We start from the raw sequence: 24,054 nt of genomic DNA on the forward strand, positions 1-24,054 counted from the left end.
AGACTTTGAAAAGGGTGTCTTCTCCCCACCAGGGTCCTGTGAAACATTAGGTACATTAGTGCAATCAACTTAAAAGAGGAAGTCTAAGTTCTTGGCCTCCTGCTGTTTCTTAGTAGTCATAAATCTTGCTGTATTCACATTTCTGAGCCTCAGTTTTCCCGCCAATCCCAGGAGGATACTGTCTCTGCCTTTGTCCCTGCCACATGCACAAACAAGATAGAGTCAATAAAAACATTTTCCAACTTACTCCTGCGCTGTGGGGTATGAAAACCCTATTGGATAAACATTAAGTTAGCACATGCCTTATTAGGGATGACCAAAAACCAAAACCAAACTACAAAGCCAAAAAAGTCCACGGGATTGTTTTCACTGTTGGTTAGGTTACCTTCTTGCAAGGTGGCAGGCAAAACCATACTTGTTTATACATTTGCATCCGCATATATTACACTGGAAAGGATTCTCGGAGCCATAGCCTCCCATATGAATAGTGTAAAGGATATTGTCTGCAAAGTGCAATGGGACAGGAGCTGGGGATCCTGGACTGGCAGTTTGGGGGCTGGAGTACTTGGCTGGCTGTTTCCTATGCTGGGAGTGTGGGTGTCGGCACTGGGTTCACTGCTTATCCCTGCCACTGGCCTGTAGTTCCTCTGACAGTGCCACGGCCTTGGCTCTGAGCTTGTGGGAGAGGAGCTCTGAGGAACAGCTGTTTCTGCTGACACAGCAGAAACTACTTTTGGGCAGAAGGCTGCTGGGTCATGAAAGGCGTTTCATCAGAACAGCGAACCATGTCAGGGGATGCGGGGTTTGGGTTTTCAGGTGGCACACTGGACAATGGTATTTGCTAGGGTGGAGGAGGGTCTCTTGGCAGGCCAACTGTAGGGTAGATGTGGTTTTTGCCAGTTTCATAGGAGCCAATATGGATGTTTGGAATTTCATGGGTAAAATCATTAAGATAGTGGTTTCCAAACCAACATGGAAGACGGATTTAAGTTGATGAGTGTTCTTCTGCTATACACCAGATTGCTTGTTTGTTGGTTGGTTTTTCTGTGAAACTCCCCACATCTTCTGGTCAGGGTTATTTGTTATTACAACAATTGGGACATATTGATAACTAATTTTCCTTTCATTTAGATAGGTGAGGACTTAACGTTAGTATTCATTTACATTTTCCACATTTACAGTTCATAAAGGCATCAAGGTTTTCCATACTCTTGATATTTCAATATACACATGACAGCTAAATGTTATTTCTACCATATTTCAAAGTATCAGAAAAAGATATTTTTTCTTAAAAAATCTGTTGCGATATGTTTCAGTGTTTGTACAGAAACTGCCTTTAAAATTGCTTTTAATTGAAGTATTATTTAGTTCACAAATCTGAAAGTTGAATCTGCTCTTTCACTGTAGTAAGTCCTTTATCCTACAAGGGGATATAGTGAAACAATTCTTTTAAAGTTATAAATACAGGTGAAAATTCTGAAAAGAAGTAAAACTAAAGACTTTTAAGTTGGAAATTGTATATTTAAAAACCTAGTGTGTTCAATGTCTAATTTAAACAGGTTAGTCATTGCATTTTTTATACCTCCAATATTTTTTAACTAGAGGTAAATACACTGGAGTGTGGATGATTTTCTTTCTTTTCAAACTAAATCTACCTTTATTCTGACATTAGTGCCAAGTGAGATTGATAACTGTAGTGAAAATCTGTTATTCTTTCTATTCCTTTGAAAACCAAAGAGGTGCTGTAGCAGTCACCCCCCCCCACACACACACGAAGGCACAAACCTTCAGAGAAATCTCCAGAGTATCCTTTTCCTGCCTTCTATCTATTTATTGTGTACAACTGCCTAGAAAAAGCAGTTATAGAAACACTTGGGAAATGTGATGAAATATTTACAAAAGCCAGATCCTGGTCTCCTCTTCAGAGTTGACCTTTTAAAATAGTTTCTGTGCATTCCAACTGTAAAAGTCTATGTATACTGTGACAACACTATATGGAAACTGTGATTGAATTGTCACCTTACGACGAAGGATAAGAGGTGTGAACATGGAATATAAAACACATTTAAACACAACATTTGTTTATAGAAGTAATACTTGCTAAAAAGACAGAATAATTCATTTTGAATAAGAGGTTATTGATTTTTTTATATTGTGTAATAACTAGCTTACTCTGAAGAGAGCTTGGTCAAACAATAAAATATTGTTACTTAAAAATTAAAAAAAAAAACCTATTGGAAGTGACCAAGTCAGAACCACATGACAGCCTATGTTAAAGAATCCATTCTTTTCCTCAGTTTGTTTTGTTGTCTTGACTCTCAGCAATTCAATCCAAGTTTCTCTACATTCATTAAATAACATTTCTTGTTAAATTTCTCCTACATACAGTTTTATATACAAGTACAGAAGTTGCAGATTATTCACAGAAAGGAGAAAGTGAGAGTAGTAACTTCGTTCTAACCAAAAGCAAGCAGGCTTTCCTGTATGGAGCCTCCCAGAGGTGAAACATTAAAACAGTCACATCATGTTCCCCTTTCAAGCCCTTTCCCCAAGCTCTCCTCAGCCCATCCACAGCACACAATTGAGAATCACCCATCCACTTAGGACATGGTGATCTGCAGGCAGCAGCAAATGTATTTCACATTCAAGAGGAGAAACATTAGCAAGCATACATTTAATACGCTGTGTGCCGCAAGGAGTGGGGCTGAGACTTGCCATTTCAGCTTCACTGCTTAGACTGCAATCTGAACAAGAGTGTGCAGTGATGCAGTGTGTTTGGCCCTTGTCTGTGCCAAGCAGCAGTTTTATCATCAGTAAGGAAGCATTAAGTGAACCCCAGGGATAGCATATGTATTGTGTTTAGAGGAAGGGGTGAAAATCCATCAGTGCCATGTAATTTAAAAGGTTTTCATGCTGTTCATGGGAAGCTATAAGCTTAGATTCCTTTGTCCCAGTTAAAGAGAAAATGGTTGGAGCAAAGAAAGATGGATTTAAAATGGTGGTTCCACATGGAGTGAATTTAAGTGATAAAGGAAGACAGATAGGATAATGGACTTTGCCCAGCATGTTAGAGGAGCCACACATTATTTTGTATTTGTAAAAGAACACACTTTGAGAACTCTGAGTTAGATACCTATTCAAATGAATCTTTTTATTGTCTCTGGTTAGGTACTCCTTTAGTACCTCCTTGTCAGTTCCCAGTTGTCTTCTATTAGAGAAGAACTGCAATCGGTCTGTATACCAAGAAATCATAAACTTGAGGGAAATAGGACAAATAACATAGGCTAGATAAGCAGAAAGAGATATATGAATAAAGATTTTTTGATGTACATTAGATTATGCATTCCTGTGCCAGGAATAAAAAATTTAAAAAAGGAAGATCACAGACTCACTTAATATTATCATTTCAATTGACTTTATTGGCTATTCATCCAATCTGTCCTGTGTTTCTTGAATTATTCAATTCCCTGCAGCCAGGTCATTGTTTATGGTATCCCTCTCCCCCAGTTCCACCTACTGAAATCCTATTCCTCCTTGAGGCCCTGACTCCAGCATGAGCTTCTCAAAGAACTTTCCCAAACTCTATTACTGGGATTCAGCAACGCTGCTACTGGGATTAATTCTATTTTCCAGGAAATTGCTTTCAGCCATAGTTTTCACTGACCACAGTGTGCAATACAGCCCAGTCTTGTTATTAGTAGTGGTGTGATAGGGCCCCCACCAATAAACCATGAGCTGCATAGGCACTGGTCAGGCTTGGGACATGACTGGTGCACAGTGAGCCTGTGCTGTGCTGGGCTAATGAGTCTCCATTCTTCCACCTGTTCCAAGTAGAGTGGTTACACTTTCAGCCCTAATGCCATCCCTATCCCAAAGCTACATTATCTCATCAGTATATAAGTCCCCTAAGAAAAGTCATGACTTGGGAGATGGTGCAACAGAAAGACTAACTCTTATGAAACATATTTTTCTTTATTATTATTTTTATCATCTTTAGATAGTTATACAAAAGGATTTCAATTCAACACGTCAGTTTATGAGTACAACTCATTCCAATCAAAGAAATCTGGGAAATACTTTTTAAAGAAGTGGCATGTGTCCAAAACCATGTTTATCCTGAAGGTTTAGGGAGCAGTTGAGAAACTGAATAGCTTATCACCCTAGAAAGGTGAAATGAGAGGGCAGAATGTGCAAGACTATGTACAAAGAGTGTACAAGGATATCCTAGTGGCATTGGGCCTTTATAAAGTCCAAAATTATAGAGTCCAAACTTTACTTTCATTGCCAAAAAATGTTAACACAGTATAATATATACAATATACATATATACAGAGAGAGAGAGAGAGAGAGAGAGAGAGAAAGTCTCCCCTAGCTTTTTGCTAGAGACAATAGGGATTTGAGAAATTCATCAAGAAAATACCTAAAAATAACTAATTTTCTGTCTTCCTGACTCTACAAAACAGTTATAAGACCTTGAAAAAGAGACAAGGAGAACTTACTGGCAGGATCTTGTTAGTGATCCTAAGTCAGTGTTTTACCAATACCTATTCAAAACATGTTCACCTATGAATTAAAATCAGAATCTTCTTTGGCTTTTCATATGATGTTCCAAAGTGACTCAACTTTTACTAGCATAATATATATACATAGATACACACACACACACACACACACACACATATATAGTGAGGGGGATAGATGGGGAGGTGTAGTGGGCGTGGGTGACAGTTGTAGGCCTTAAATTCAGGGCCTAGGTGCTGTCCCTCAGCATTTCTGCTCAGGCTGGCCCTCTACATCTTGAGTCACAGACAGCTCCACTTCCACTTTTCAGTGGTTAATTGGAGATGTGTCACAGAGTTTCCTGTTCAAGCTGGTTTAAACCACAATCCTCAGATCTTAGCCTTTTGAGTAGCTAGGATTACTGGCACCCACCTCCAATAAATTTTTAGATAGCATATCCCCAGCTAACAAAGTTCTTCCCCAAACTGAGCCTCCAAAACAAATTACATCCTTAGACAACATTTCCAGAATGTGAGGGAGACTAGGTAAATAAGCTATATTGCTCACAAATTACAGAAATCCAAGGCTACAATGCCTTTGACTATACTTATCTACAAGCTTAATGTATACAGATGCTGGAGGGGATGTGGCCAGAAGGGAACCCTACTGCATTGTTGGTGGGAGTGTAAACTTGTTCAACCACTTTGGAAAGTAGTATGGAAGTTCCTCAAAAGACTCCACATAGAGCTCCCCTATGACCCAGCAATCCCACTTTTGGGCATTTACCCAAATGTTTACAAACAAGACCACACTAAAGCTACCAGCACAACTATGTTTATTGCAGCATTATTTACCATAGCCTAGATATAGAACCAACCCAGTTGCCCCTTGGTAGATGAATGGATCAAGAGAATGTAGTTTATATATACAATGGAATTCTATGCCTCCATCAGAAAGAATGACCTTGCCCCATTTGTTAGGAAATGGAAAGACTTGGAAAAAAATTATATTAAGTGAAGTAATCCAGGCCCAAAGAAACATAGGTCTCATGGTTTTCCTCATTTGCAATATCTAGTATATGTCTGAGACAAGTAGAAAAGGTCAAAAGCTATGAACATATGACCAGATAAGGTGAAGTTAAGCAAAATGAACCCCAAGACAGAGACACAAGTGGGTTTTTTTCTTTCCTTCTATTGTTTCTAACGTATTTATAATGTACTATATGATTTTCTTTTTGCTTTGTATGTTCCTCCCCCAAGGTATAATCCCTGTTTTCACTGTATTTGATGTCGGTATAATTTGGGGAGGGAAAGGGAAAAAACAAAATGTTTAAATAGGGATACAGGTTGACCCATTGTAACAATGAGATGTACAAGACACTATGTTGAAAAACGAACTTTACAATTTAGGCGGGGGGGAAGAGTAGCGGGGAGTGTAGTTGTGGAGTAGGGAGGTTGGGGAAGGGATGGTAGGAATAAAACAAAGGAGGAGGTAACAATGCTTGATAAGAAATGTACTCATTATCTTGCCCATGTAATTGTAACCCCTCTGTACAGTATTTTCACAATTAAAAAACATTAAAAAAAAGACTTGTATAGAGTGTTTACTCTTCATGGAGAGAACATTTTACTGGTCTACAGGAATGATCGTATCATAAACACCAAATGCCTGGATTGTTCAGTAGTTCTGACTGCAATAGTTCTCCCTAACATGAAGGAGGAAGGAACTCAGGCATTTTCCCCTGAGACAAAGTTTAACAACAGTCACTGGTTCTCATATTGACTCACTGGGCACTTTACTTTGATTTGTAATGACTACAAAACCTTGGCATACTCTTTCTCTTTTGACTCAGTTCTAACATGTTGACAGATTCGTTCAGTGGACATGCCAAATTATCATAATTTAAGAAGCATGAAATATATGCTTAAACGGAGGCAAAGCCGACCAAAAATAGCCTTCTAATCAGTTTTCAGAAAGGGTACAGGTCAAAAAGATCAGCAAATCTGCTAATGACTCACATTTCAACATCTTGCCAACAAGACACTCTAATTGACCAATTTCCAGCTGCTCTGCCCAGGAACACGATCGGCAGTTCTAAAGAGCAGAACTGAATCTCAGCCACAGTGCTGCCTAGATAAGATTAGGAGAACTCTCTGCATGCTCCACTTCTTGTACAAAAAAACTTTTAGACCCCCTACGGAATCCTATATGGAAGGAAGAATTGGAAATATAAATATATTCACAGCCAGACAAGTAGGTAGCAAAATATTGATTTTTTTTTCTTCTTAAACAAGTAAAATCCTGCACTAGGGGACCTACCATGAGGAAGAGGGAATTGTTTGCCATAAAAAAAAGAAGATGCAAACACAGAAGGGGAAAAGCCACCAGCATCTCACAGCAAGGGCTGAGGCTGTCAGAAGACCCAGTGTAGCAGAGCCAGGTGTGGAGGTCCTGGAAGGCATCAGCAGGAAGCAATGCATTCAGGTCTCTGTCCAGGCTCATATTACAAAGGAGTGTGAAATCCAGCAGAGTTCTCCCAAGGTGCCTAGGATATCCAGGAGCCCAGTGTTCTGATTTGGTTTTGTGTTGTTCTCTGCAAGTCATATTCTTATATAATTCTTATATAATGACAGCCTTGTAAAAAATAAAACAGAAAGGATCTTACAAAGCACCAAAAAGAAGATGGGTCCCAACAGCAAGTCTATGCTCTCTGGAAAAAGTGTGGCCACTGGAATAGGAGAAGGCCTGGACTTGGAGGTGGAGACCTTAGAAGGCAGGTCCATTATTTTGTTTCTCTGAACCTGAGAGCTCAGTTTTGATATAGGAGCAGTGTGTGCTGCCATGCGTTAAAAGGTTATGTTGAAGCTGAGCACTGGTGACTCATGCTTGTAATCTTAGCTATTTCAGAGGCTGAGATCTGTGGGTTACAGTTCAAAGCTAGCCCAGGCAGGAAAGTCTCTTATCTCCAATTAACCAACAAAAAGATGTGGTTCAAGTGGTAGACTTGAGCAAAAAGCTAAGGAAGAGCATAAGGCTCTGAGTGCAAGCCTCAGTACCATACCATCACACACACACACATACACACACACACACAAATACAGAGGCTGTTAGTGTTTCATTTCCTATGGATGACAATTATACAACCAGAAATATTAAGCTGGGAATTGATCTTTTGTTTTTTGTTCCATCTTCTTGATACATAATTACAATCTAAGGATTTAATCTAAATAGGGAGGGAGAAGGTCAAATGAGTGAAAAGCATTGCTCTTGGAAAAAAACTGTGAAACAATATCCCTTAAGTATACATAAAATTTGCCGTGCTCAAGAATTGCTATATTTGTGACTACAAATCTGATCACAAATGAAGCATTTAGGGGAAATAAAGGAAGAGGGTTGACTCAAAATGTTTTTCCACAGACAAAGAAATATTTGTTCGTTGGTGCTTCCATTAAGCCAGTGTGTGTGGAAGAGGAAGGTGAACACTCCACACTGTGAACTTTCCAGTCATTGCAGCACTTGCCCTGGCCAGTGCCAGCATTAAAATATCACAAGAAAACTTCTTTCCCACAGTGACTGTGCTGTTGGAACTCCAAAAGATTCTGCTAAGATTAGTTATACTTCATAACTGACATGTTTTTAAATAACTCTTTTAAGATCAGAACCACAATGAGATTCCAGTGAAAGTACACTAGTGTCTTCGCGGTGCCTAGCCCACTCCATGAAGGAATTCTTAAGTTCCTTTTTGCAGTACTGCTGGAATGAGGAAGAGGGAGGGAAAGAAAATGAATGGTGAGAATGATGGAGGGTGAATAATATTAAAATATAATATAAGGAAACTCATTGAAAGCTGTTGATCAATAGGGAGTTACAAGGATGGGAAAGAGAGCAATATAAAAGGAGTTCATCTACTTAAAATTTTATATATGCATGTATGGAATACCTGGTAAAACTCCTCTGCCCAAATAATATGCACTAACCAAGTGTTTGACAGGAAAGTAAAACAGGCTCCATTAGGGGTGGAACCATGGAAGGGGGGGCAAAGGATGAACAGTGATTAAGGACATCATACGCACACATGAAAACAAAACAATGGAATGAGTCAAATGGTTTTGAGAAGAGAGGAGGGAAAATGTCACAGTGTAACTCCCTTGTACATAGACCATGTTAATAAAAAGATTATAAAGAATAAAGATAGGCCTTAGGCATGCACTGTCAAAGCAAAACATAAAAATCACTATGGCACCACAAACTAATTCTTAATGTATAGATACAGTAATGAGAGGATTGTGAAAGTTGATGGAGCAAGTTCAATAGAAGATGAGAAAGATAGCTTCAGAAAAGACAATGTTTTATTATTATCATTAAGTAATTCTATAAAGAGGTTTCAAATTCATGACAGGATGCAAATACAATGCATATTCATTCACATAATGTACATTTACTATACAGACTGCATTTGCTCATATGAAAGCTCAGTTTTAAATGCTTAGATGTAAGGGAAGGAGAAAAGCACAAACCCAGTTAAAAAAAAAAGACATAGTTCAGGAAAAAACAAAAGAAAAGCCCTTATCCCTACAATTAGCCGCACCTCAGTTTATGCATCTACGAAGTGGGATGCTAATGATTTATATCATAGACATAAATACTGCTGGTACTTATTTCCTTATGTGGTGCCCTGCCTCACGGAGTAGTCATGGCAAGGAGTAATTGATGGATGTGGCTTTCCAGATGGGGCCTAATGAGCACTGTCATGGGTCTCTCTCAGGATTTTTTGGCTCAATCTCTCTGCGGATGTTGCTTCCATTTTGCAGTTACTCCAGTGACTCCCCATGAAGAAACCTGGTGAACAGACATAGACTGCGAATGTGAACCTCCCTGAACATGGAACACTGATCTCCAGTCTTGGCTTCAGATAACTATAACTATGTCAGGAAAGGTCTAATAGACTTACTGGACTTCCCAGGTACTGGGAATTAAATTAGAAATTTTATTAATTTGCAACTCAGTAGAGAAATTATAATGCAGAAAACAAAGACAATATTTTCTTGCCCTTGCATTACTAAGGCCTATAAAGCATTCAATAAAATGTTTGTATACTGAATGTTTACTGTATGCCGACCACTGTAATAGACAATAAGGGTCTAAATGCCTGCAAACCTCTCCAGATGTTCCAATACAGCAGTTCATAGGACAGCAGACTTAAACAGCCCAAGTTTCCTTTCTATCAGAAAATTTATCTCACCTACAATGCCCAAGAGTTTCATCCTTTTCATTTCATCACTGATCCATCCAGAAGAAGAAAACAATATGAGGGAAATTCTAGGAAAGCAGGAGATTCAAATAATCCAACCTTGACAAATTATTGTATAGTTTTTGAGTTTTTCTCTCTGCAGGTTGATATAAGTTGAAATTGAACCAGTTTATGAATCCCTCTCCTCCCTCTGTCCATCTCTCTCCTTTTTCCTCTCCCTCTCTCTCACCCCAAGTATGTATGTGTATATAGATATATTTACATAATATATATAAACACATACATTTTTAGCCACATTGGAATATGTATCTCTGATATTTTTAATTTAATGAGCCCATCTGGAAGCAAAAGAAAAAAGTTATTTATTTAAACAACTTAGAAGATATATTTGAACACTATTTTGGCAGTGGGTGGTCTTGAAATTATACACATCTTGGCATGGGAATTAACTTTTTCTAGATATAGGTGATCCTCATTTTGCATGCTTTCAATATGCATGAAACTCTTTAAGCATGCCTCATTTTTTAAGAATACCAATCTCCCAGAAAAACAGTTAACATTTCAGTCATCACAGTAATTACTTGAGGTACAAATTTCATGTGAACTCTTCAGTTCACAAACACTTACACATAACCTAGGGCTGGCCCATGATCAATGAATGACCACAGTGTTTTTTTTCAGTTGGTCATCAAGCTCCATCTATTGTTGAGTTCCTACACAGACTGAAAGCCAGATAGCTCTGTTACCTTCTTTATGACATTTTACACAAGTGGATAATAAAGAAATGAATTGATGCTCCGAGCCAGTGGCTCATGCCTATCATCCTAGCTAGTCAGGAGGCTGAGATCTGAGAAGCACGATTCCAAGCCAGCCTGGCAGGAAAATCTGTGACACTCTTATCTCCAATAAACCACCAGGAAACCAGAAGTGGTGCTGTAACTCAAGTGGTAGAGCGCTTGCTTTGAGCTGAAGAGCTGAAGGACAGCACCTAGACCCAGAGTTCAAGCCCCATGACCAACAACAACAAAAAAACAACAACAACAACAACAAAACAAACAGGAAAGGAATGAATTGAACCAGGCACTGGTAGCACATGCTTACCCTTACCTACTCAAGAAGCTGAGATCTGAGGGTCACAATTAAATGCCATCCTTGATTTAAAAAAAAACAAACAGTAAGTCTTGTGATACCCTTGTCTCCAGTTAACTAGCAAAAAGCTGGAAGTCCATGGAACTGTGACTCAAGTGGTACAGCACTAGCTCTGAGCAAAAAATCAAACAGGAGTGCAAGTCCCTGAGTTCAAGCCACAGGACTGGCACAAGAATGAAAAGAAAAGAGAATGACAGATGAAAGTAAAACAAGAGAAGTAGAAAGTAAAGTAGAATTGTACATGATTATATTGGAGAAGATAAAACAAGACTGAGGTGAGTAAGATGCTGTGGTGTGACTCATAATCACATCATCCAGTAAATGTGAAAACAAACTCAAGTTGTTTCAACATCTTTTTGCTTATATTACACAAGGAATAGCAAACCACTTAGGATTTAAATGGTGCACCTGCAATGGATTAAAGACTAATAAAAACCAAATGTCAACCTGTTTTGCCAGTGTTCAAGCCAAAGCAATGACATTAGTTGCCACATGGAAAGAAAATTACAATAAGGAATTTGAAGAAAGACCTCTTATTTCCATTGTTTTACAAACTGACATGTATTGATTAATGTAGAACTATCTGGTGAATCCATTGTTCAAATAAAAATGCTGCTGTGGAATTTATATCCAGACTCCAAAGAGACAGAAGAAATAGCTGAATGGTGATACCACCATTTAAGAGACTATACATATGTAGCCAGAGAAACATGGGAAAAATTTATCAGGATAAATGAAGGAAGAGATTGAACAGAAAGGAAAAGATACATCCCAGAAAAAGTGATACCAGCAAAAAATACTTCACATTAAAATAATTATGAGATAGTTTACAATACTGGCAGCACAGAAGATACAATGTGAGAAGTTGATAAAACTAGAAAAGAATGTGACAGTTTTCTAAGGTACAGAAAATCTGGTCATTCCATCTCATAAAAGTAATAGATAAGATGACAAGCAAACATTGTTTAAATCACTCTTGATAAGTTATTTACAAAGAAATATAGCATTTTAAATTTCAAGGCTTCTAATGTTCTAAATTACAATGTAAAAGTGGGTATTTTCTATTGTCCTACACACTTAATAATAGATTGGAGAATCCTTACTGTTTAGCAAAAAATAAATTGAATTGGCTAGGTGCCAGTAGTTCACATCTGGAATCCTAGCTACCCAGGATCTGAGTGAATTAATGAGAAAGAAAGCCAAAAGTAGATCTACGGCTTAAGTGGTAGAACTCCAGCCTTGAGTGAAAAACCTAAGAGACAGTGCCTAGGGCCTGAGTTCAGTCTACTGACATAGAAATAAATAAATAAAATGCAATATAAATTAAATCATTAGTTTTGTTTCTCAACATTGTAAAACTAACCAGATGACAGAAGCAAGTTCAGGTTGTGATTTATTTGGGCTCAGGGTTTCAGAGGTGTGTGATCATTTCAGCAGGAAGGGCACAGAGAAGCAGAATGGTCCATGTGGTAGCAACAAGATCAGAAAAATATTGCCATCCTATTACTAATGTATCAAGGTATAAATCCATCCATTAGAGTAGAATCCCCATAATCTAGTTTTCTCCAGACACACCCTCCCAGACACCCTGAGGCTGCTTTAGGGATGTCCTAGATATTGCTTTATTCACTCAAGTAGACAATGAAGTTTAGCCATCACAGTCAGATAGATTTTTCCTATTGATAGTACTAAGATCAACATTTAAAATATTATCATGTACACTCATTTTTTTTACTGCCATGAACTAGTGAAGGTTGCCTGCACTTTCTAAATTAAAAAAGCTAAAATATACAAGACATTCTGGTATGTTGCATTTGATTGGCTATTATAGTCTAAACACTTTTTTAATTACTTTAGCTAGCAATTGATTAGTTTAGAATAAGACAAGAAACACTACTTCTGCCTTCCTGCACAAATAAGCAAACTTGCTTTTTGATTTGTAAACCCAAAGATAAAGAAAAGCACAATACTGAACTGTGAGAAGTCCAGGTTCAAAACCAGCCTCTACCACAAACTCCCTGTGTGACTCCCAGCAAATCCCTCTATTCATTCTACAAATATTTATTGCCAGACACCCTGCTATGTGGTGAGGCTACAAAATTGAATACGAGATGGAATCTTGTCTCAGAGAACTCACAGCCTATTAGGAGAGAAAAATCAGAAATGGTTATAGTACAGTTCTCGTCTATAAATCAGAACTAATAACACCTACCTCCCAGTGTTACCAAGAGGATAAAATGAAACTGTATGGGAAGGCATTTTGCTATGGAGTATTACGAGAGTACTGCCTAGTGCTGTTATCATTGTGCTTCTGAAATAAATTGCACCAACTTGTTCTCACCCAGAGGTTCTCATAGTGTGGTCTCAAACAGCAGAATCAGCATCACTAGAAATGTGCTCACATATATAGTCCCAGGCCTTCTCCAGACCCACACACTAAGAAACTCTGGAAGCCAGGCCCACCATTAGAGACAGGCCCATCACTGACTCCTGTCAACTCTGAATTGTGTCAAAGTTGGCTTGTGTCTGCACAATCCCTCCAGATTCTGATGTAACTATCTTGGAAAATCACTAGTAAGTCCAATGACTACTAGTCTGACAGAGATAAGTGGTTCTGGTAGGCACAAGAGCCTGTGAACTATGTAAATCTTAAAATTCATTTCCTATTTAGCAAAGAGGAAATTAAAGTTTCATATAAGTGAGTCACCTATCTGGACAGGGTAATTAACAAAAACTCTAATGAGATAGTCCCTAGTTAACCTGGCTTTGAAACCCTTACACCTAGGTTAAGAAAATTAAAAAAAAAAAAGAGTGGAGTCTAACCCTTAATAATTCCACTGACGGTATGATGTTTTAAGTCTCAGGTTTTCTTTTCTTTTCATGTGTGTTTCTGTGTACCAGTCTTGGGGCTTGAATTTTGGGCCCAGGCACTAGCCCTAAGTTTCTTTTGCCAGAGTTACACTTCTGATTTGCAGGGGGGTGGGGTGGCTATTTTATTAGAGATAAGAATCTCATAGGCATTTCTGCCTGCACTGGCTTCAAACCATGGTCCTTAGATTTCAGCCTCCTAAGTATCTAGAATTAGAGGCATAAGCCATGGATGTATGCATTTTAAGGAAACAATGCCACAGAAATTCTAATAAACCTTTGCCAAAATAGTATGTAGGAGACCATATCATCTGAATAATTATACAGTCCTAGTCCTTGATATAATGATCTAGCCTTTGATATAGTGTTATAATAAACTGACTCAGTTTTAGAATTCTTCTTGGAGAGTTCTTATGTTATTTTATTGTAAAGATGGTGTACAGAGGGGTTACAGTTATGTGAGGTAATGCATACATTTCTTGTTGAGCATTGTTACCCCTCCTTTGGTTTTCTCCTACTATCCCTTCCCTCCCCCATCTTTTCTAGTCCTCCCCCACCCCCAGCCAACGTTGTAAAGTTCATTTCCAACATAGTGTCTTGTGAATCTCAGTGTTACAATAGGGCAACCTGTGTCCTTGTTTCAGCATTTTGTTGTTCCCCTTCCCCTCCCCAAATTAGATAAATGCATATAAAAGATGCAAGGAATCAAATTCAAATATAATGACAACAGGGGATATACCATAGGGGGAAGAACACACAAAGGAAACAAAAGAAAATCACACAGTACATTAAAAACAACGACAACAAAGAAAAACCTCAGTGTTCATATCTTGGGATTCATTTTGCTTAGCATCATCTTATAAAGTCATATGTTCATAGCTTTTGAGCTTTTCTGCTCATCTAATAAGATTATCCTAATTGTTGCATTATAAGAGAAACCATAAGACCTCCAACCACTCTAGAAAGCAGTATGGAGATTCCTCAAAAGACTCCACATAGAGCTCCCCTATGACCCAGTAATCTCAGTTCTAGGCATTTACCCAAATGATTACAAACAATGCCATACTGTGAAAACAGGGGTTATACCGTGGGGGATGGACATACAAAGCAAAAAAGAAATCACCTTATAAATTTGTTAGAAACAATAGCAAGAAAGAAAAACCATTTGAGACCTTATCTTGGGGTTCATTTCACAGAACATCAACTTATCTGCCCCCTGTTTTCACTGTATTTGATGTTGGTATAATTTGGGGAGGGGAATTGTTTAAATAGGGATACAGATGGACTCATTGTAGCAATGAGTTGTACAAGACATTATGTCCAAAAACAAACTTTACAACTTTGGGAGAGGGGGGAAGCGGTACTGGGGACGGGGGTGGGGGGAGAAGGGAAGATGGGAAGGCAGGGATGGGAGGGGAGGGAGAAACAAAGGAAGAGGCAACAATGCTTGATAAGAAATGTACTCATTATCTTGCCCATGTAATTGTAACCCCTCTGTATAGTATTTTCATAATAAAAAACTTATTAATAACAAAAAAAAACCAAGGCCATACTAAAGCTACCAGCACAACTATGTTTTTTTGCAGCATTATTCACCATAGGTAAGATATGGAACCAACCCAGATGCCCCTCAGTAGATAGATGGATCAAGAAAATGCAATAGATAGGTAGGTAGGTAGGTAGATAGATAGATACATACATACATACATACATACATACTAGTATTCTAGGCTTCCATCAGAAAGAATGACATTGCCACATTTGTTAGGAAATGGAAAGACTTGGAAAAAATCATATTAAGTGAGCTAGATCCAAAGAAACATAGATCCCTTGGAGATTTCTTTAAGTTCTACATCCTCCATGTTGATGAACATTTAGCCTTTAGCAAGAAAGCTGTTTTCTTTTTATATATTTTTATTGTAAAAATACTGTACAGAGGGGTTACAGTTAGGTAATGAGTACATTTCCTATCAAGCATTGTAGCCTTCTTTGTTTTTGCCCTACCATCCCTTTCTTCCCCACTTCTCCAACTACTCTCCCCCATCCCTGCTGAAGTTGTAAGGTTCATTTTCAACATAGTATCTTGTACATCTGGTTTTTACAATGGGTCAACCTGTATCACTATTTAAGCATTTTGTTTTTTCCCTTCTCCTCCCCAAATTAGAAAAGTGAATATACAAGATGCCAGGCACCAGAATCAAATACAGTGAAAAACGAGTTATACCAGGGGGAGGAAAATGCAAAAGAAACAAAAAAATCACATAGTACATTATAAGTACATTAAAAAGAACAGCAACAAAGATAAAACCTCTTGTGTCCTTATGTCAAGAAAGCTGTTTTCTGAGCCTTCAGGCATTACTTGTGACTGGAATATACACAAATGAAGCAGCAATCTGAAGTATCTAACTTTAGTAGCTAGGATAGGAAGAATAGGCCTGGACAGTCTAAAATAACCAGCAAAAAGCCAGGATACAGGTGTGATTGAAGTAATAGAGTGCTAGACAAGGAAGCTGAGCAAGCAGAGACCCTGATTTCAACTACTGTATGGATAATCTACATTAGCAATGCTTGAGATATTAAGAAAAATATCACTAGTTTGAACAGGTTTTTTTAAATAAAAAGGATATATTATAGTCAGATACCAGTGACTCAGTCCTGTAATCCTAGCTACTCAGAAGATCTGAGGATCATGGTCTGAAACCAATAGAGACAGGAAAATCCATGAAGGTTTTATTTCAAATTAACCGCCGAAACAGCCAAATGCAGTGTGGCTTAAGTGGTAGAACATTAGCCTTGACCAAAAAACTTAGGGACAGTGCCCAGGCCCTGGCATGCACACACCGACACCCACACCCACCCACACACACACACACACACACACACACACCAGCATATATCTGCTCTAATAACAAAGCCATGCCAAATTTGTAATCCTGAGACTTAGGAGTCTGAGTCGAGGAGCAAGAGTTCAATGTTACTCATATAACTGTAACCCCTCTGTACAGTATTTTTACAATAAAAAACATTTTAAAAAAGAGTTCAGTGCTAGCCGAGCTATAAAGCAAGCCATGTCTCAAAAACAAGACAAAGCAAAACAAATGAACAAAAAAATTATTTTCATAACTGTCCATTGACTATCCCCTAAAAAGTACAGCAGCTTTGTACAACCAGGACTTAGAATATGGTAGGTACACTCTCTCTCTCTCTCTCTCTTTCTCTCTCTCTCTCTCTCTCCCCCCATATACATATATATACATATATATCTTTAAATAATTGTACAAAGGAGTTGCCACTTAACAAAGCAGTTTATGAATACAATTTATCTTGATCAATGTCACCCCTTTCAATATTCTCACCCATCCCTCCCCTATTCACCCTGTCTTTTGATCTTCCTAATTTTGTATGATATACATTGGGTTCTTGACTGTATTCTCCCCCTCTTCTCCTTGACCACACCCCACCCCTTTCAAGTACCAGCTTCCTGGTGTTTTACTTAGCTAAACTTTGATTTTGCCTTTCTAAAGCATTATGCTATTTGAGATCTCCTTTAAAGCTAATGTATTTCAGTTTATACATTTTTGCATAGCCCAACGTATTTGTTTATAAGTTTATAAGCTAAAGCTAGCTTCTACATATAAGGGGAAACGTATCCTTTCTTGCTCTGGGCCTGACTTCACTTAACATAATTGTTTCCAGATCTTTCCAGTTCTTTACAAATTGGATGTGCACATTTTCTTGATCCCTTTGTCCACTAAAGGGTACTGAATATTTTTGAGGCTGAGTACAGAGGCTCATGCTTATAATCCCAGTTACTAGGATAGGTTGGGAGTGCTATGGTTCAAGACCAACCTAGGCAAAATGTTAGTGAGACATCCATCTCAAATAATGACTGGGTTTGATGACAAATGCCTGTCATTGCAGCTAGGGAGGAAACATAAATAGGAAAATCATGGTCCAGGCCAGCCTGAGCATAAATGCAAGATCTTATTTAAGAAAAACCTGAAGTAAAAAGGGCTAGGGGTGTGGCTTAAATGGCAATGGCAGAGTGCCTATCTAGCAAGCAGACCTTGAATTTAAATCCTAATATTGCCAAAGAGTAAAAATGTATGGTTAAGTGAATAAATTCCCATTAGATTAATGATGATTTTAGAATCTCTTATAGCTCAGCATTAGTCTTCATAGGAGCTCTATGAAGTGAAGAGACTAAAGTTTAGGTAAGTTTAAAGAAGAGTCTCCATTATTCATTTAGCAATGAAAAAATTAAGACTTTGAACAGAGACTCACAAATATTTTCAATGAGGACGAACGGAAGAACAGGCCACATTAATCTTCTTTATTCATGAAAGCCAATCCATCACTGTGTGTGTGTGTGTGTGTGTGTGTGTGTGTGTGTGTGTGTGTGTGTGTGTGTGTGTGTGTGTGTTTGCCAGTACTACGGTTTGAATTCAGGGCCTGGGTGCTGTCCCTGAGCCATTTTGTTCAAGGCTAGCATTCTACCACTTGAGCCATAACTCCATTTCCAGCTTTTTGGTAGTTAACTGGAAATAAGAATCTTCTTATTCTGAATTATTCTCAAAGATGCCCATGGCATTGGCTCGGAACAATTATCATCAGATCTTAGCCTACTAAGTAGCCAGAATTACAGCTATCAGCCACCAGTGCCTGGCCCTTTATTTTACTTTTACCAGAACCACAAGTGTTCATTAGGTGTACATAGATCTGCAGTCCCCAACTGCACTCAGCTATGAGGAGTGTCCACACTGAATATGTCTCTGCTTTTTGTCAGTTATTTTAAGTGACTTCTCTTAATTAGAAGTACTATGTCACACATTGCTATTAGAGCAGACAGCAGCTGTATGAGATGGTGGGGTTCCGAGTCCCCTTTTCTCTGCGGACTCCTGTTTCTCACTGAAATAATTGTGTTTACTCTTCTACCATTTACAACACTTGCAGTTGTTTTTTTTCAGGCACTATAAACCCAAAACTAGCCTTAATTTAGTACTTCCCCCTCTACGACTCTCACTTCTGAAAAGCATGAAGCAGAGATTATTTCCCCCAGTAAAAATTATCTGTGGAGTCCATGTTTCTAATCCAGATAGATTCCAGTATGTTCCTGCAAAAACATTAAGCAATCTGCCACAGGAAGTGTTCTCTAATTAGTTGACTTGATGGTAAAACTTCATCTCCAAATCCAAAGGAATCATATATAGGAAAGCAAATATCCTTTGCTAAAAACCTGTCATTTGTTTGTTTGTTTTGTTTTTTTCCCAGTTGTTGTTAAGGCAGGGTCTTACTAAGTAGGTCAGTTGAGGCAGGGTCTTACAAAGTTGAGGTGGGGTCTTACTACGTAGCTCAGGCTGCCCCCCATTCAATCAAGATCCTCCTTCCTCAGTGACCTGACAGCTAAGATTAAAGGGGTACGCTGCGATATCCATCTTGTACTGCTTTTTTATGCTGACTGATAATTCAATTTGGGGTGAATAATTTCTTTTCTTTCATATTTTATTAATTAGTTGTCCAAAGAGGCGTCATTTTGACATGTCTTTATACTGATATAAGGCAGCTTGATCAGAATAACCACTTCCATTACTCTCCTTCATGCCCTATCTCCTGCCCAAACCAATCTCAGCAAGCTTCATTGTTCCATTCAAATTTCTGGAGCATCATTCCCTAAATAAATAAAGAAAAGCTCATTCTTCAACTTCAGTAACTTGCCAAGGATAGTGTTATATGACACAACCTGAAAACACATAGGTGAAAAGGCTCCTGGCAGCTCCTCCTCAATGTTTTCACCAGAAAACATGCAATGGTGAGAGGATCCAGGTACCTTTGTTTGTAATGAAGACTAGACAGTTACAGAATAAAACCATACTGAATTCTTCCCTCCTCTTCTTAAGGTTCTTTTATGTTTTTATGTTAAATAGGGCCTGGCTACTATATCCAGCCCACATATCCCCTTGAGGCCAGAAGAAACCATATCATGTTGAGATATGCCTCTTCCTTTCATGTAACCCATACTGTATTAATAACATGCAAATAGTTAATAGATGCTTAAAGACTAATTGAAATTTTAAGGACTAAACCATAACTAAAAACGTGATCACTAAATCAAGTATGTATTAAAACCACCTTTTACAGCAATAGAACATTTATTTGGCATTACTAAATTCCAGGAGCTCAGTTAGCAACTTCGTATACTATACATTCATCATAAAGAATCTTACGTATCCATCATAAAGAAACTATGAAAAATATATTATCTTGATGTTAGAGAGAAGAAACGTAAGTCTCTTTAGAAAAAGAGTTTGCCACACATTAAGGAATGACAGACTCTGCCTTCTCCAAAAGAGAATTCCCAGAGGACATGACCTTAACCAGCAGTAGAAAATAAAGAACTTCTAAGGCTCTTACCTACTTCCCAAAGCTAACCTACATCCAATTTAACCATTGATTGACTAAACTCAAAAATCTTCTCATCTTCATGAAACTCTGGGAAACACTGGCTCTTCTCAACTGGCAGCTTGTAGATGCTTGGTCTGTGCCACACGTACATCTGTGGAGGATAAGCCAGTGGTAACCCAGCATCAGATGCCAGGACCTGCTCTATGGCTCCCATCTGGGTACTTGCTGAGGTGCAGATGACTAAGCCTTAACCAGGATTCCTGAACCGAAAAACCTCTAAAATCTCATACATGCATTGCTCCCAGAAATAGATTCTCAAGCACAGTGCATTTTCAAACTACTGATCCAGAACCTCAAAGCTGAGTCCTCTTGTTTCAAAGTCATTCTCTCCCATTTTTTTCTTTGCATCTGGTAAGTCATAGATCACATCTTGAATGAGGTTGTCCCTATTTATCTGTTGTAGAAAAGAATTTTACTAGATATATTTATATTCAAGCCCCAAAGTTCACATCAATGCATTGGTTTCTCCAAAATCAAATTTTGACTCACATAAGCTTCCTGATTCTCAGTCTTGACTTTTCTCAGACTTCATTAGATACATTGGAAGTAAATGGTATACTTGAGTTAGACCATACTTTGCAAAGACTTGGAGAAAGGTGTTACCAATTCACTGATCACATAGCATAGGCCCCAAAAAATAAAGACAAAGAAAAGAATCATGGAACAAAATTGAAAATGAAGTGCAATCATTCTATTAAATTTTCTACTCTCTACCCACAAATTTACCAAAACAATAAAAGGTAGCACTGTTACATTTTCTTGCAAAGTCATGTATTTATAATTTTATGGTAAAATAAGGAGACAGCAAAGTTATTTCAGGGTTACTCTTGTTTTAATAACAACCCATAATAAATCTTCCTGATATTTTGTTTCTGTTCTTAAGGAAGAGCCCATTATAAGTAACCCTTAATGTGTGTATCTGCTCAAGTCATATTTGAATATACCTTTATAACTGCCTTAAAAATCCTTTGATTCACGACAGAAAGAACTTAAAACAGCTGACTATACAGGAAAAAAATTTCCAATCAGAGTCTCTTTTCTCATTTCACCAAGTATTAGCAAATTACATTCATTGAAGTAGGAATTGCTCCTTCCCTGGCAAATTTAGAACAATGATACACATTACATTTCCCCAAAAAAATAAATACGTTCTAAAATATGTAGATCAAGCCACTTAGGTGTGCAAGAAGATAGTAATATAACATTAAAGTTAAACAATATAACTTTAAAATATAAATTTCAAAATATTATCCTCATTCTTGGTCTATGCTGTGACCTCATAATCAGTCTCATCTATTGCTTAGAATGGGATCATAAACTTCTAGCCACCCTGAAGTATTTCTTTTTTTTTGTAAAATTCAAGGACATCTGAAATTCCCACCATGAATATCTTACAGAAGTACCCTTCTAAAATCTCAGCTGTTAGGCATGAAGTTAGCATTATGAGCATTGTGAAGTATTGGGGGAGATGGGGAGGAGAAAAGGGGGAAAGAAAGAATAACAGGGATAGATATCATGAAAGTTCATGACACAGATATATGGAAATATCACAGTGAAGCCCCTTTGAGTAAGCAATAAGTAATAAGTTAAAACATCTGAATTATTTTATGGGAGGACTCTCTATCAGCCATGGTCAGCTCATCAAACTCTGCTGTGGAAAAGCAACAAAGCACTGATCTCAAAAGTGGATGAATGAAGTCATCTCAGGAGTTTTGAGATACAAGCACGTTGAATGGAAAGAAAGGAAGGGGTGGGAGGGGGAAAATGGAGGAGTGGCATATGGGAAGGGATGGGAAGGGGAAACAAAGGAGGAGGCAACAATGTTTGATAAGAAATGTACTCATTACCTTGCTCATGTAATTGTAACCCCTCTGTATGGTATTTTCACAATAATAAATAAATAAATAAGAAGGGAAGGAAATAGCCAGTAGATCCAATGAGTTTGAAGAGCATAAAGATCTTCAGTGAGATCTGAGTTCCAGAACAGCTGATAATCCACATCAAGGGTCAAGATGTGTTGCATTCAGTTTTATTGAAGTTTTTGGTCTACAGAGAGGAAAAAATATATTATCCTCCAGGCTTTCTTTGAATAAAGGTAAGCATAGAAAAAAGAATGGGTATAGAGTATATTAGCCAAAAATACAACCAAATATTAAATAGTTTGTATTTCTTCACTTTTTTTATCTAGTAGCAAATCAAATGTCAAGAGTCCTGAGAGACTGCCAAGCACTAAGGGCTCACACCCATAATCCGAGCTGAATCAGGAAACTGAGATCTGGAAGATCATGGTTCAAAGCCAACCTGAGTAGAAAAATTTGAAAGACTCTATCTCTAATTAACCAGCAAAACACTTGGGCAGAGGCTGGAGTGGTAGAGTACCAGCGAAGAACAAGCAAAAGCCAAAGAAGATAAAGCCAAGATCTATATATGTATGTGGTCAGCTTAGAGTATAAGGACAAATCTCTAAGAAAAAAAATATATTAGCAAATTTATCCAGAATGTTTGAAATAGAATATGTTAGTCCTCTAGTTCCCTAGATCTGTAATCTTAGCTACTTAGGAAGCTGAAATGTGAGGACAACAGTTCAAGGCCAGCCCAGGCTTGAAAAGCATTGGGACTCTTATCTCCAAAACTCTGGAAATGGAACTGTGGCACAAGTGGTAGAGCATTAGACTTGAGTGAAAAAGCTAAAGGACAACACTCAAGCTGTGAGATAAAGTCCCAATACTAGCACCCCCCCACCCCCTGCCAAAAAATAAAGCAGGTGATGGTCTAATGGATAGAAGGACTAGATAGTGCAGAGGCAAAGGTAATGGTTGAAATAGTCCTCCAACTTTGGCTTGATTTCTGCTTAGTATGCCTGAGCAATCTGTTGTCTATTCAACCACTCCCCTGGGAAGGTCAGCTCTACACTAAGCTGATGATGTGTCAGAGTAAATTAATTTTTTTTCTTAATCAGTGTGCTCACAGAGCATGAGTATTTCAAGAATCTGAAGTAAACTGTAAATTGGCCCATGGGCAGAGAACAAAAACATTTTCACTACCCAAGAATGATTTCAATTTTCTCTTACTTTCCAAAACCTGCATGACTGTATGAGGCTAAAGATTATTAGGGGCTATGATGCTTCATATTTTTTAATTAAAATTAAACTCCAATGATCTGTCAGGCAATCCAAGTGAAATACACAGTGCAATAAATTCTAGAATCAATTCTGGCTCTCTGTCCGTAAGAAAATTACACTAAAGTCCCATATATTCTATTTCTATGCAGAAATGCTTTTAAAAAAACTTTTCAAAACTCATCCTAATAAGTACAAATAGATATAAATATTTATGTATTTTTCAAATTAACTCATAGAAGGTGAGCACAAAACATTCCTGGTATTTGGGGAAAATGTTTTATATGCTAATGAACATAGTTCAGAGATACTTGTCTAATTTGGTTAGGAATTTATTTAAATAGTTTATTTTACCAACAACAATGAAAATGTCCTGTCAATGATATGGTACTTAAATCACAAACCCAGAGGTCAAGACAACCGATATGGAGGACTTTGCATACTACCAAATTGTGTATATTTTTTGTTAATTTACATCCATCCTCTGGCCCTTAGAATCTTCATTAAAATATAGCAGGTAGATACCATTATATCAAAGATCCCCCAGCAGAGTATAAAATTAACCCTCAGCAATCAATGGCTTTTCTGTATGTCAACAATGATGAGAGTGTGGCTGAAATCAGGAAAGCAACTCCTTTTGTAACAGCCCCACAAAAACTAATATACCTAGGAGTTAACTTAACCAAAGAAGTGAAGGACCTCTAT

General features: G+C 37.9%; 1 pseudogene; it reads right to left on the bottom strand.

The window, feature by feature from the left end:
* Positions 1–381: 381 nt before the first annotated feature.
* LOC105985573 lies at positions 382–20,384 on the bottom strand (annotated as a pseudogene).
* Positions 20,385–24,054: the final 3,670 nt, after the last annotated feature.

The sequence above is a fragment of the Dipodomys ordii genome, unplaced genomic scaffold (genome assembly GCF_000151885.1).
Source record: "Dipodomys ordii isolate 6190 unplaced genomic scaffold, Dord_2.0 Scaffold30, whole genome shotgun sequence".
NCBI lineage: Eukaryota > Metazoa > Chordata > Mammalia > Rodentia > Heteromyidae > Dipodomys > Dipodomys ordii.